The sequence below is a fragment of the Panicum virgatum genome, chromosome 4K (assembly GCF_016808335.1).
Source record: "Panicum virgatum strain AP13 chromosome 4K, P.virgatum_v5, whole genome shotgun sequence".
NCBI lineage: Eukaryota > Viridiplantae > Streptophyta > Magnoliopsida > Poales > Poaceae > Panicum > Panicum virgatum.
The window spans coordinates 15,868,212-15,881,720 of record NC_053139.1 but is presented as its reverse complement, the minus strand read 5'-3'; the positions used below and the strand labels follow the sequence as shown (position 1 = coordinate 15,881,720).

Here is a 13,509-nt window from a genome sequence, read left to right as displayed (position 1 = left end):
CAATACCATCAGTCCATCAAGTGTTTAACTGCTTATCCTCTCTAATGGATATAGAAAACTACATGATTCTAACATGACTATTGACTACTGAGCGCGCGTTCTGGTGGTACATGCCAAGTATTCCTTTGCTGGAGCATTGGAAAGTCAAACCATGAAGCAGGAAGAAACAGAGACTTGACATATTATTTTCTGCTTCAGAATCCCTGAGGTAAGTATTATGATACTAGGAATAAGAAATACAGTGGACGACTTAATCAGGCCTGCTAACTACAAGACGATATGGCCATGGGTAAGTATTCCTTTGCTGGAGCATCGGAATGTCAAATTGTCAACTGTTGTCTTCAATATATTAGAGTATCCTTTGTGCAGTGCAGCATTTTAAGACAATTTACAAGAGTTGACATGTACAGACTCTACAACAGTATACAAGATCTGACAGCATAACCCTTGCATCGAAGCATATAAAAACCATGAAGTAGGAAGAAACAGAGACTTGACAGATTATTTTCTGCTTCAGAATCCCTGAGGTAAGTATTATGACACTAGGAATAAGAATTACAGTAGATTCCATACCATAACTTAATCAGGCTTACTAACTACAAGATGATATGGCCATGGGTAAGGCATCTATCTATTATCATCGTCCACTTGAGAGGCTGGACGTCATGCAACTGCTGCCAACTGTGGACGCCAATGCTGAATATTGGTCAAAACCTTCATTTAGCATCAGGCCCAACACACCGTAACTTATGTTTGTGGGCATCAGCTCCGGGAGTGGCATCTCACCGTTAAGGTATTGTATGACTTGACGCATATTAGGCCTTGCATTGCAAAATGGATGTGCACACAACAAACCAAGATTTAATGCCAGCCTGACCTCATCAGAGTTGTAGTTGCCTTGTAATCTACTGTCAAGTGTGTATGTGAGTGATCCTTTGTGCCAATGCTCAACAACCCAATCAACCAAGATCTGGGAACTATCATCTGCATGACTATTGATAGGCCTTTGCCCGCAGGTTACTTCAAGAATGAAAATGCCAAATGCATAGACATCTGTCTGAGTCGTTGCCTTACCGGTGCTTGCCAGTTCTGGGGCTAGATACCCCATTGTACCAACCACATGGGTTGTTTGTGGATCAGTGCCATGATCATACAGTCTTGCAAGACCAAAGTCACCTAGGCGTCCATTCATCTCACTGTCAAGGAGCACATTGCTTGCCTTGATATCTCGATGAATTACAACTTTCTCCCACCTCTCATGGAGGTAGAATAGGCCGGATGCTACACCTTTGATGATTTGAAACCTTTGAGCCCAATTCAGAGTGGGTTTGCCCTCTTCACAATGTAAATACTTGTCAAGACTGCCATTTGACATATATTCATATACATTGGGAGTTCACCTTTTCTACTGCAATAACCGAGTAGCTGGACAAGGTTGCGATGTCGGAGCCGGCCAATACTGACAATCTCAGCAACAAACTCCTTCATTCCCTGCTTTGACTCATGGGACACTCTCTTTACAGCAACCTCCAATTTTGAGACAGAGAGCAGACCTTTATACACCTTCCCAAATCCTCCTAGGCCGAGTAGATTCTTATTCTTAAATCCATTTGTAGCATAGAACAAATCCTTGTATGAGAAGCGGTGTGGACCAAACTCAGCTTCCCAATCTTCATTGATCTCAGCATATTTCATTCTCCTCCGCACCAATTGAATTACAGTTGTTCCAACAAGGAAGATGAATATGGCTGTGGCTATTGGTAGGATGATCTCAAGCAACTTGGACCGAGGTTTTGGGCCAACATGAGGCAGCTTTGGCAACTTGGTAATGTCAATCAAGGGAGCTGGACGGTTTATGCCCAAGCTCCAGCCAGTTACACAATATAGTGAATTGATTGGACCAGTTGATGCCGAGAAGCCAACGTAGGATGGATCTTCCAGCACTGTGGATAGGTTGTAGGTAGCTGACAGTAGTGGCCTTGATGGTTTGGGCAATCTTAGCGGAGCCAATGTCACGTTGATCTGTGTGGTCTCTCCATCGTAGTCCACCCATACTTGCATTTCTTTGCGACTAACCATGGATATGTTTTTGAACATACCACTGTTGTCATCATAGAAGGCAGCTGATCCTGATTTATTTGAGGTGAGACTATTGATGTTGATGCCGATATGGTTGTCATCAATGTCATTGAACTCCGTATTTTGGCTACTATCAAGCTCAACTGCAAATATATGGTTATTTTTATTGCCATCACTTGTTTTGTTGAGGAGACCCAAGTATTGGGAGGTCTGTGCACCTGAGAAATCCTTGGTCGGAGAGATCAAGAAAGTCATTCCGTCGGTACATTGATCAGAGTAGATGGGGATCATGCCGAACACAAAGGTAACTGAGAAAGACTGCACCACCTCACCAGGGGACTTACGGAATCGCCATGGAGTTGGATAGAACGCATGGCCTTTAATGTGAACTGTGTGATTTGTCAGCTCAAGGACGCCATCTGGTGTAATAGTGGCTGCTCCGTCAAGGCTGAGGTAACTCCTGGAGAAGCCGGAGTAGACGAACTGATCCTCTCCAGTGGCAGTGATGGAAGATATTAGGCTTAAGGACAGGGAGAAGAGTATCTCTGAAAGGAAGAAGAGACACACCATGCTAGGCATTCCTGCGACCGTGAACTCGACAAGAAGTAGGAATGGGCGTCCATAGACCGTGGGAGGTACTTATTGTGTTTGTGTAGTCATGCATTCTGTTCTGTGGTCTGTAATTTAGCAAGAGGGCAGAGCCACAAATAGTCAGTTGCCTGTGGAGCTTTCATGTTAGTCGTTGTTCTGCGGTGTTATTATCTTATTAATTAATAACACATGCGATTCCCTTTTTCATTGGAATCAAGTTCTGTCTGTTGGTATAAGCGTGAATGGCTCAGGACCCACACATCAGTGACCAGGGAGTATGTCAGGGAAGTCTCGTTTGACTATATAACCATGTATTGCTGGAATAAAATTTCTAGTCAATTGAATCCAATGGGAAATTTTCCTAATTTCCCATTGCTGAGCCAAGAAATAAACATCTATATTAATACCTTTGGGATGTGTTGTTGCATAGGAATTTGGAAGATTTTCTAGCATAATTAGCATCTTTGAAAATTTTATTTGTGTCTATCTCTCTCATCACTGATTCATGTATTTGCCTGATCCAAATGACCATTTAAAGTATCCATATGTCTTCGCGATCTATAGTAGATGGAGTAAAGAAGCTAGGGGCACTCTAATACTTTGTTAGTCCTATTACACAATTTTGATAATCCGTGCTTCAAAAATAAGTCCCTGAGATGCCTAGGTCAAGTGAAATGCAGAATTTAGCCTGAAACCTTCAACTAGCAAAAAGAAATTAAAGTTGAGCTAGGATAGAATTCATCGAAGATACATGCATGTGTGACCTAATATATATATGCCAACACTTCAATTGGTTACTTAACATTGAAATGGCCCAATGATGCAGCAACTATGGTTTGTTAACTCAATGAGATCTTGGGAAGCTTGTGTTGAGTGGGTCTTTGCTTGTCTATGTCCAGGTTCAAAAATTTGTGTTGCCCGGTTGAGAATGGGGTCAATCCATCACTGCCTAGACTAAATATTTGTGGTGGTTTCAGCTTCAGCCTTTCTCTTTTCTGCCTTGAATGGTAACAGGAAATAACATATATAGTTCCCTTTCTTCCATGCCTCGGTGACTGAGATTGCTGTGGAAAACTTCTCCTGGCAGTTCTTATACTATTACATCTTGTGGTTAGGAATGTATGACCAATCCCAAAGGTGTTGCTATATTCTTACCACCACACAGAAGTTGTGGATTGGTATTCAACCAGGGATAACAGGATGACAAGAGCAATCCATGAGAAGTCTAGATGAGTGATATATAGCTAAGACATGGAAATTGTGGCATGTAAAGCCAAGTATTGGCTCAAGAATTCTCTTGGATTGTGTGAGCGCGAGACAAAATAATAGAATGGAGGGGTGAAGTCAAGGAGTGCTCCTCTTGAATTGGTCTGAATGACAACAAATTATTCATTAACATGATCGGATCAGCAGATGAACGTCACTTTACCGTGTTTGATCGTTTGATGTTGCCGGTCAGTGCTGCAAGAAGTCAGTACCTTCCCCAATGAAAGGACCATGACACCTTAAGAGAGGGTGAATTATGATCTCTAAAAACTAATGCTCAAAGCACATATAAAAACCTATTTCAAAAACTATCTAGATGTGGACTAGATTTTTCTATGTGTTGCTATATCTAACGTAGAAAAGTTTTGCACCCTAGGTTCCAAACCTACAAACTGACAAGTCTAGAACAATACATCCTCCACCAGTGATGGTTTAGAATTTGCTGTGCTGATGTGTGTTGCTTTCCCTCGACTTTTCATGTACAAAGAATGCTTCAAGATAAAAAGGGAGTTGCCATTATATGTAATAGTACAATATATTAGTTTCTTTTACCCTTCAAAAAATATATATTAGTTTCTCTTAGAACCTGATCATGATGTGATGCAGAAAAACTTTATCGACAAAGAAAGAACATACTTCATGACAACTTCATATACTCTTCATTGTAGACGAACAAAAATAAAGTACCGCTACATAACTTCTTGGAGTTGGACCGACTATCAGGGTACTGGAAATTCCTCGGACTCTATATACCATTCATCACTAGTTTAGTACCCAGTCCAGGACGATGCCTCTCTGTTCAGAACATTTTTTATTTTCAAAATATTCAGTCTGCAAACTTTAAGATCCCTGATTATTTCTTTCATTGAACCTGGATAGCCTCAAAATCTTTAGCCTGCAAGACATACAAAAATAATGACCTTTGACTATTGGTAGCATCCAATGCAAATAGATACAAAAACAATGCTGGTTATTGTGGTGGCAATAACCAAGGTCCAACAGATTGGAACAAAAGGAAGAGGCAGGGTGCCTCAGTGGAGCCACCAGACACTACTTTAGGCATATCCGAGAAGCAAAGGCGAATTCCTGCGATGGTTATGTGGTACCTCCCGGTTGCCGACCGTCTAAGACCCTTCTTCGCGAACCCAAAGGATGCTGAACTGATGCGCTGGTGGGATTTAGATAAGCGCAAGAAGGGCGACGGAAAGCTTCGACATCCAACTAATGCTCGCCAGTGGAAGAAGTTCGATGAGCAATATTATCTGGAATTTGGAAAGGACCCGAGGAATGTTAGATTTACGTTGAGTACGAACGGAATGAATCCATTTGGTGAGAGGACTAGCACGCACAGCACATGGCCGGTGATCTTGATGATGTACAACCTACCTACATGGTTGTGCTAGAAGAGAAAATATCTTCTGTTGTCTATCCTTATACAAGGACCCAAGCATCCTGGCATCGATATTGATGTTTTCCTTGAACCTTTGATGCAAGAGATGGAAACACTATGGAAGGAGGGTATCGATATGTTTGACGGTTTTACACGGCAGACCTTTAATCTCAGAGCTATTATCTTCACCACCATCCATGATTACCTGGCTCTATTTGTTCTTTCGGGACAGATCAAAGGTAGCACGGGCTGCACGGTCTGCGTGGATGAGACTGTATCATCTTTTTTGGAAGGTTCTAGAAAGTTAGTTTACCTTGGATATAGACGTTTCTTGGTGGAAGGACATCGTTACCGAAGTAAGAAGTTCCACAACTTTTTTGATGGCAAGCCTGAATTACATTCTGCTCCAGTAAAAAGAGATGGGCACTATGTTTTCAAAATGGTGAGGGCCATCCAGGTCAGTTATGGGAAGGTGACAAAAGATGGGAAGAAGAAAAATAGAGATAAGGCACCAATCGCAGGCATACCATTTAAGAAACAGTCCATATTCTACAAGTACTTGCCGTATTGGGGTGATCTTGAGGTCCGCCATGCAATCGATGGGATGCACCTGAAGAAGAATGTGTTTGGTAACACGATTGGGCTCCTTTTAGAGACATCACCAAAGACAAAGGATACCTTAAAGTCACGTCAAGCCCTGGTAGCCATGGAGATAAGAAAGGATCTTCACCCTATTGAAAAAGAAAATGGAAGATATGAACTTCCTCCGGCTTCCTACAACTTGACACATGATGAGAAGAAGGAAATGTGCGAGAGCTTACGAGGGATCAGAGTACCTAGTCGTTTTTCATCCAACATAAAGAAACTAGTCTCGATGAAAGACCTCTCGCTATGCGGATATAACTGTCACGATTATCATGTGTTGTTGATGGTGTTCCTCCCTATTGCAATTAGAGTGATCAAGCCAGTATACGTGAAGATGGTAATCACTCAACTGTGCTATTTCTTCAACAAGATTTCTCAAAAGGTGATCAACGAAGATGAATTAAATGATATTCAAGAATTTATTGGGGAGACTATGTCACAACTCGAGATGTGCTTCCCTCCTAGTTATTTTGATATAACAGAGCACTTAATGATTCACATGGTCGACCAAATACGTGCACTGGGTCCACTTTACCTACACGAAATGTGGACGTACGAGCGTTTCATGTCCATTCTAAACTGGTACGTACTAAATCATGCTTATCCTGAAGGTTCTATGATCGAGGGATACAATATTGAGGAAGTCATCAAGTGTTGCCTTGGTTACCTAAATAATAAAGTATCCATTGGTCTGCGCGTTCCTCGCTTTTTTGGGAGGTTGGAAGGGGTTGGGACGATTGGGAGAAAAACATTTATTGACAAAGGATTTGAAAGGAGTGCAACAAGCACATTATAGCATCTTGCAGCATCTCACGATAATGACTCCTTTAGTCAATGAGCACTTGAGCATGATTGGGGCCGAATGTAATGGCCACTCAGATGATTGGATCATGAGAGAGCACAAGCGTCGATTGACTATATGGTTGAAGGATATGGATCTACCAGATGGAGATACCTTGAAAGAACAAAAGATTAAAAGATTAGCAGTAGGTCCATATAGCCAGGTCACATCATGGTAAGGGTATGATATTAATGGATTTTTATTTTATACTGCCGCAAAGGACAAGAAGAGCGTATCCCAGAATAGTGGTGTCTGCATTGAGGCCTTGGATGAGAGAATAGGCGAAAGTACCAATTACTATGGTGTCATAGATGATATATGGGAAATACATTATGGTTACAATATACAAATACCAGTATTTCAGTGTCGTTGGGTCAAACACCCTAGAGGTGTTGAGGTGGATGCCTATGGACTCACGATTGTTGACCTCAATAATGTTGGTTACAAAGATGACTCATGGGTACTTGCTTCACAAGTCGCACAAGTACTGTATGTAGCTGACCCCACAAAGAAAGCAAAATATGTTGTTATTCCTGGAAAATAAGATATCATAGAAGTTGATGGTATCAACGATGTGGAAGATTATAATCAGTACAACAAAATGAACCTCTTCATAGACCTACCATAGAAGATGAACATTATAGAAGCAAGCTTAAGAAAAGATGACAAGCCATGGGCACGCATGGATGGCAAATCGAGAATTGTTACCGTTCGAATCAGTAGCTATTTAGAATTGAGTGCATGTAATCGGATTCATGAAACTTGTACTATTAGACCTATTTATGAAACTTGGAATATTTTATTGATCTCATATTTTTCCATTGTTCTATGGGTCTCAAAATTATTTTGGATATGATTTGCTATTTTTTCTGGACAGAACTCATTTTCTGGTGAATTTTTAAAAATATTAAAATACATTAATAGAGGCGGGTGACATCACCACCCGCCCCTACAAACCATTTTCAGGGGCGGTTGGTCCTGTAACCCACCCCTACAAACTATTTCTAGGGGCGGGTGACTTCACCACCCGCCCCTACAAACCATTTTCAGGGGCGGTTCGTGATGTTAACCGCCCCTGAAAATGCTCCTGCTATATAAACCTGAGGGCATTCGACTTGGTCATTTTTCACGCACCATGAAGGACGCCGCCGCCAGGCTGCAAAAACACGCCGCCGCACTCCTCCGCCCGTGCGGCCGTCGTGCCCCTCCGCCCGCGCGACCTCTGTCTTCCTCGCCCGTGGCGCCCGCGCAGATCTACAGCGCCGTCCTCCTCCAGTACTCCGGAGCTGATGTCCTCCTCCACTCCGTCACCCACCTCTGCGGCCGGAGTTAGCTTCCTCGCACCGCCCTAAAGCACCTGGGCCCGGCCACAACCCGAACCCATCACCGGAGCGCCGCCGCCGCCAAGAACTGCAGCCGCCGCCCACTCTTCCTCGCCGGCGAGCCGCCTCCGGCCATCTCCGCCCCAACCGAAGCCTCCCTGAGGTAGCTTGCGACTTACTTTTGTTCTCCCACCCCGGTTCCCCTGCCGCCGGCGACTACACCCGGCGGATTTTGGCCGGCGCGCCTCCCCTGCTCAAAGTCCGGCCAGGGGCCTCTGTGCAATGTTTCCAGGGACTGCATTGCAAGGCTCCAAATCTTTCCAAGGGCCTCTGTGCAATGTTTCGTTTCTTTTTTTTCGAAACAATGAACTTCAAAAATCCATAACAAATCGTAGAAAATTCAGAAAAATACAAACTCAATTGTTCTGAGTTCATTGTAACTAGATCCAGACTTTTTGTTACATGCACTTTTTCATTTGACATTTAGTTTTTGCTCTAGTATAAATATAAGTTTATTAGGTTTTTATTTACATCTCAAGTTATAGCCATGTACAGTATGTTGCAGGCTATGAGTATAGACTTGTGTAAAGTTTAGAAGTCCATTTGACTTTTCTAACTGTAGGTTTAGTTAAAGATTGCTTTAAGCCTATGTTAAATAAATATATTTTGTCCATGTTCTTATACTTGATTTATTGAGCTCAAAATTTTACTATTATAATATCTCAGTATCTAGTTGCTGTACAAAAAGTTCGAATATTTTTAGTTAAGAACAATCTTATGCTGTTTTGGTTCATGATATTTAAGGAGGAATTTAGTTAATTTATGATTTAGTTGATATTGTAATATAAAAAATTAGGCATAAGATAATTTTTTTACTATTAGGCATGATATTTACTATATAACAAATTTGTTGATCAACAAGTATTTGTTGATTTACATATAGATTGACCAAAGCCGTGCCGCCGTCCCAAGGTGACCAACCGATGGCAGATTTCTACCGTGAACACTTAACACTCATTGACGAACTAGAGGTCGGGTACAATATCCAGCGTTTTTTCGGCCGCGCAGTACTTCTCACCCCGGCTCCATCTCCAGAAGCTCCTCTATCTACCCCCGGCCAGATCCATCGCAGTGCGCTATGTGATGTAGTCTTACAGAACACTGGAGTAGAGCTTCCGGTAGAGAGTGTCTCATGTTACATGATAGGTTACTTGCTGCTATGCCCTTCACCCGAGGAGGCCAACCGCATCTTGTCGGCACCATTCATCCGTATTGGGGAACATGTCCTTGCCCTCGCATCCTGGACGCCCGGTTTTGGTGCCACTTAAATACCCTATGATGAGCAACTACCACAACAATCCCTGACACCAGCTAGACGCTCGATCACCACAAAATCGCATACGACTGCACCTGGTCATATCTGGATTGCCACTGCATCTATTTGCGCAGTCGCAATTGGTATTACCTAGAATCTTCACAAACATATGTCAGCTCATCGACGTCGAGAGGGATACAAGTGATTACTCACTCAGGGCGAACACATTTGCAGAATTGGAATCTATACCTAGACTCATATATGTAGGAGTCCGGAAAGTTGGATAAAGTGGCCCCTACGTGTAGCTGCGGACTCACAGGCAGTCGAGCAACACGAGAATGGTAACTGCAGTAATAACAAAACTTTGCTTTGTTTATATTACACTATTCCTTCTAACAATTGTCGCTCTTGTTGTAGGTATGAGAGAAGTTCGAATCCGATTACGTCTTTACTCTAAACCCGCCCCTTGCCAGGGTGCGGGGCCTTCTGGACAAGGAGGTGCACAAGGACAACAACGTGTGCAATTATGTATGGTTCAACTAGTCAATACATCATCCTAATTACATACTTGAGCACCCAAACAATCCATAAACTGCACTACCTCATGTGGATTCTCATGCAGGTCTGATTGAGGAATATAAAGGCAGCCCCTCTCCACCTGAACATGGAAGTGGATCCACCATTGTGGAGGAGACACCACCGGACTCACCATCGGAGGGCACCGAACTAGATCTCAAAGCATATGGCGACGACGAAGAAACCAGCAACTACGAAGGTCTAACCCAAATGGTCTCCACACAAGGGTACATTTAGTTGAGTTTCAATCCTTATGTATACAACTATCCAACTAAAACAGAAGACCTTGTCCAGTCGTTTGTTTGCTAACACAACTCCTTTACAGTGACAAAGAATAATAATTCGAAAGATGAGGAGACACTGGAAGCGGCAAGCACTCAAGAAAACTGTGCTAGATGCCAGGAGCACATGTCCTCCGGCTTGCCCATAGAGTACCAGTCTGTTCAGCCCACTGGAGCAACGTCGTCGTCATGAAATACTCGTTGCGCTATGTGTGCTTGTATCATTTCCCTTACTTTCTCTATGGACTTGTGGTAATATGGACTACTAACTAGTTGTATGGATTGCGTGTGATATTTAATGTAATGTATGGACTCGTATCATTTCCCTTGCATTGTATTTCCCTTGTGTTCTGTATGGCATTACATTCTGAATGATGGAATGATTGTAACGTTTATTGCGATAAATATTTGATGGAGTTTCATATCGTTCTTTCTCATCACAGCCGCGCCGCCTCCTAATTTTCCCTTGTTCTATGGGTCTCCACAATGGTATGGTTAAATTTTCAAATTTTTTGGATATGATTTGCCATTTTTTTTGGATATAACTCATTTTAAGGAGACTTTTAAAATATTAATTCTAAAAAATAGGGAACCTAAAATATATTCCAGTCTGCACACTATAAAATAAAAAACATACTAAAATATATTTCTCCTAATTTTCCCTTGTTCTATGGGTCTCCATAATAGTAGGGTTAAATTTTCAAATTTTTTGGATATGATTTGCCATTTTTTAGGATATAACTCATTTTCAAAAAACTTTTAAAAATATTAATAGGGGCGGGAGTGGCGGGTGGTGATGTCACCCGCCCCTACTAACATTTTTCAATTAACTTCAGAAACTCAATTAATTGATAAAAAATAGGAAAGGACCCAAAAAAAGCCAACCCTTAACCTATTTTGACCCATAACATAAAACTATAATTTGAAAACTAGATTTCTTTGTATATTTTCCTTGATGTTGTGGAAATCTTAAGTATAGGGTAATGAGATAGTAGTGAGAGACTATATAATGGAGTTTGCACGCTATAAAAAATAAAACACACTAAAATATAGTTCTTCTATTTTTTCCTTGTTCTATGGGTCTTCACAATGGTAGGGTTAAATTATCAATTTTTTCGAATATGATTTCCTATTTTTTTGGACATAATACAATTTTCAGAATATTTTGAAAAATATTACTAGGGCTGGGTCATAATATGACCCGCCCTTATAAAATCATCTTTTAGGGGCGGGTTAAAACATAAACCGCCCCTACAAAAGAATTTTTAGGGGCGGCTGGTAACTCCACCCGCCCCTACTAATAATTTCCAATGTCCTTCTGAAATTCAATTAATTCTAGAAAAATAGTAGAATAACTTAAAAAAGGTGAAACTTTACACCTGCCATTATTGTGACATATATAACAAGGAAAAAAATATGAATACCAAAAATCGTTGTATATTTGCCTTGAGGGTGTGAAAATCTAAAACCATATAGTTATGTGATATAGTAGGATAGGGTTATAATGTGATTTACACACAATGAAATGTAATACATCCTGAAAACTTATTTCTATTATTTTTTCCTTGTTTAATGGCTCTCCACAATTCTAGGGTCAATTTTTGAGTTTTTTTGGATATGATTTGCTATTTTTTGGATATGAAAGAAGTTTTAGGATATTTTGAAAAATATTTATAGGGATGGGTGACATCACCACCCGCCCCTGAAAACGATTACTAGGGGCGGTTATAATGTGATTTACACACAATGTAATGGTTTTCAGGGGCGGGTGGTGATGTCACCTGCCCTTAGTTATCGTTTTCAGGGGCGGGCGGTGATGTAACTCGCCCCTAAAAATCCCTCTGCTATAAATATGGGTCGTGTTTAGGACTTAGCCATTTTTTTGATTGACTGCATCCGACGCCGCCAGGCTGCTGGATCTCGGAGCCACCTCCTCCTCCCGCGCCGCCGCCGTCCTCTACTGCGCCCACGCTAGCGCCACCGCGTCCTTCACCGCCTGCGCACGTGCAGCCACCTCCTGTCACTCCTCTGCCCACGCGAGCGCTGCTGCGTCCTCCGCCGCCCGCTACACAAGCGCCGCCGCCGTCCCCGCGCCCCGCGCCGCCAGTACTCATGCGAGCCCCGAGCCGTCGGGACCCGTGCCGCCGGCGCCGTGCTCGAGCTCTCTGGGTCCACACAGATCGTCGCCGGCGCCGTCATCTCAACCGGCGCCATCCTCTCCGCCGCGCGCCATGCCCCACTCCACCGGTGCCCTAGCGCCGCCGCCCCCGGTCGATCCGCGCCGCCGGAACTCTTGGCAGAGCGCCGAGCTCCTCCAAGACTCCCCTCCTCCGGGCAAGAGCAGCGCCCGCGGGCCGGCACCTCCTCCCCGCCCGCCCACCTCCTCCGGCCGGCCGCCCCGAAGACATAGGTTTTTTCTTTTTTTTCTAGTGGGCTTACTGACCAGTGGGCCCCGCTGGTCAGCCCCTGTAAATTTGTTATTTTTTTAAGTAGTTAACTTGTAAATTTGTTTAAATAATTAAAAATAGCAGAAAAAATTCATACCAATATGGCTAGATGAAAAAGCAATGAACTTGGTTTGAATGTGTTTGAAACAATGGAAACAAGGTTCCATTTCTTGCCTGAATTGAATGTGTGGAACTAGTTTTATTTAGAGCTTGTAATTTCCTAGGTTAAATAAATTTCATAAATGTTTATTATTTATGGAGTAGTTTTATTGAATGTGTGGAACTAGTTTTATTTAGAACAATGAAAAATATTGAAAAATGTATTACTATTGTTATATGAATTATTAGGCAGAAGATAATTTTTTTTGTTAGATGTAAATGTCAAAATGGATTACATGTGTCTTGTTTTATTAAAGATAAAATATGATGTGTCCTCGATTTGATTATAAGAAGGAATCGGCAATGTCTCCATTATTTCTCTCTCTCATTCGCGAGAGACAAATACATAGAACATTTATAGAGAGAAACATAGATAGAGTGATAATATAGAGAGAAACAAATGTCTCATCTACATTTATGCTTACATTTTCAGAAGTCGTAATTGTCTCATCCGTTGTCCCCTTCCCCACAAGGGGAAAATGCGATGACACAAGACGAGGAAATCGAGCAAATTGCATCCCAGATGAGCTGGAACGATCATGGCGATGCTCAAGATGAATCTGGGGATGACGAAGGTCCGCAGATAGGACGAGGGGC

At 42.3% G+C, this 13,509-nt stretch overlaps 1 pseudogene across 1 annotated transcript; it reads right to left on the bottom strand.

Annotated features, from left to right (window-relative positions):
• Positions 1-335: 335 nt before the first annotated feature.
• Positions 336-2,743, bottom strand: LOC120703303 (annotated as a pseudogene). The gene has a single exon (XR_005686872.1). The product of XR_005686872.1 is annotated as an L-type lectin-domain containing receptor kinase SIT2-like (transcript).
• Between the last annotated feature and the right edge of the window lie 10,766 nt (positions 2,744-13,509).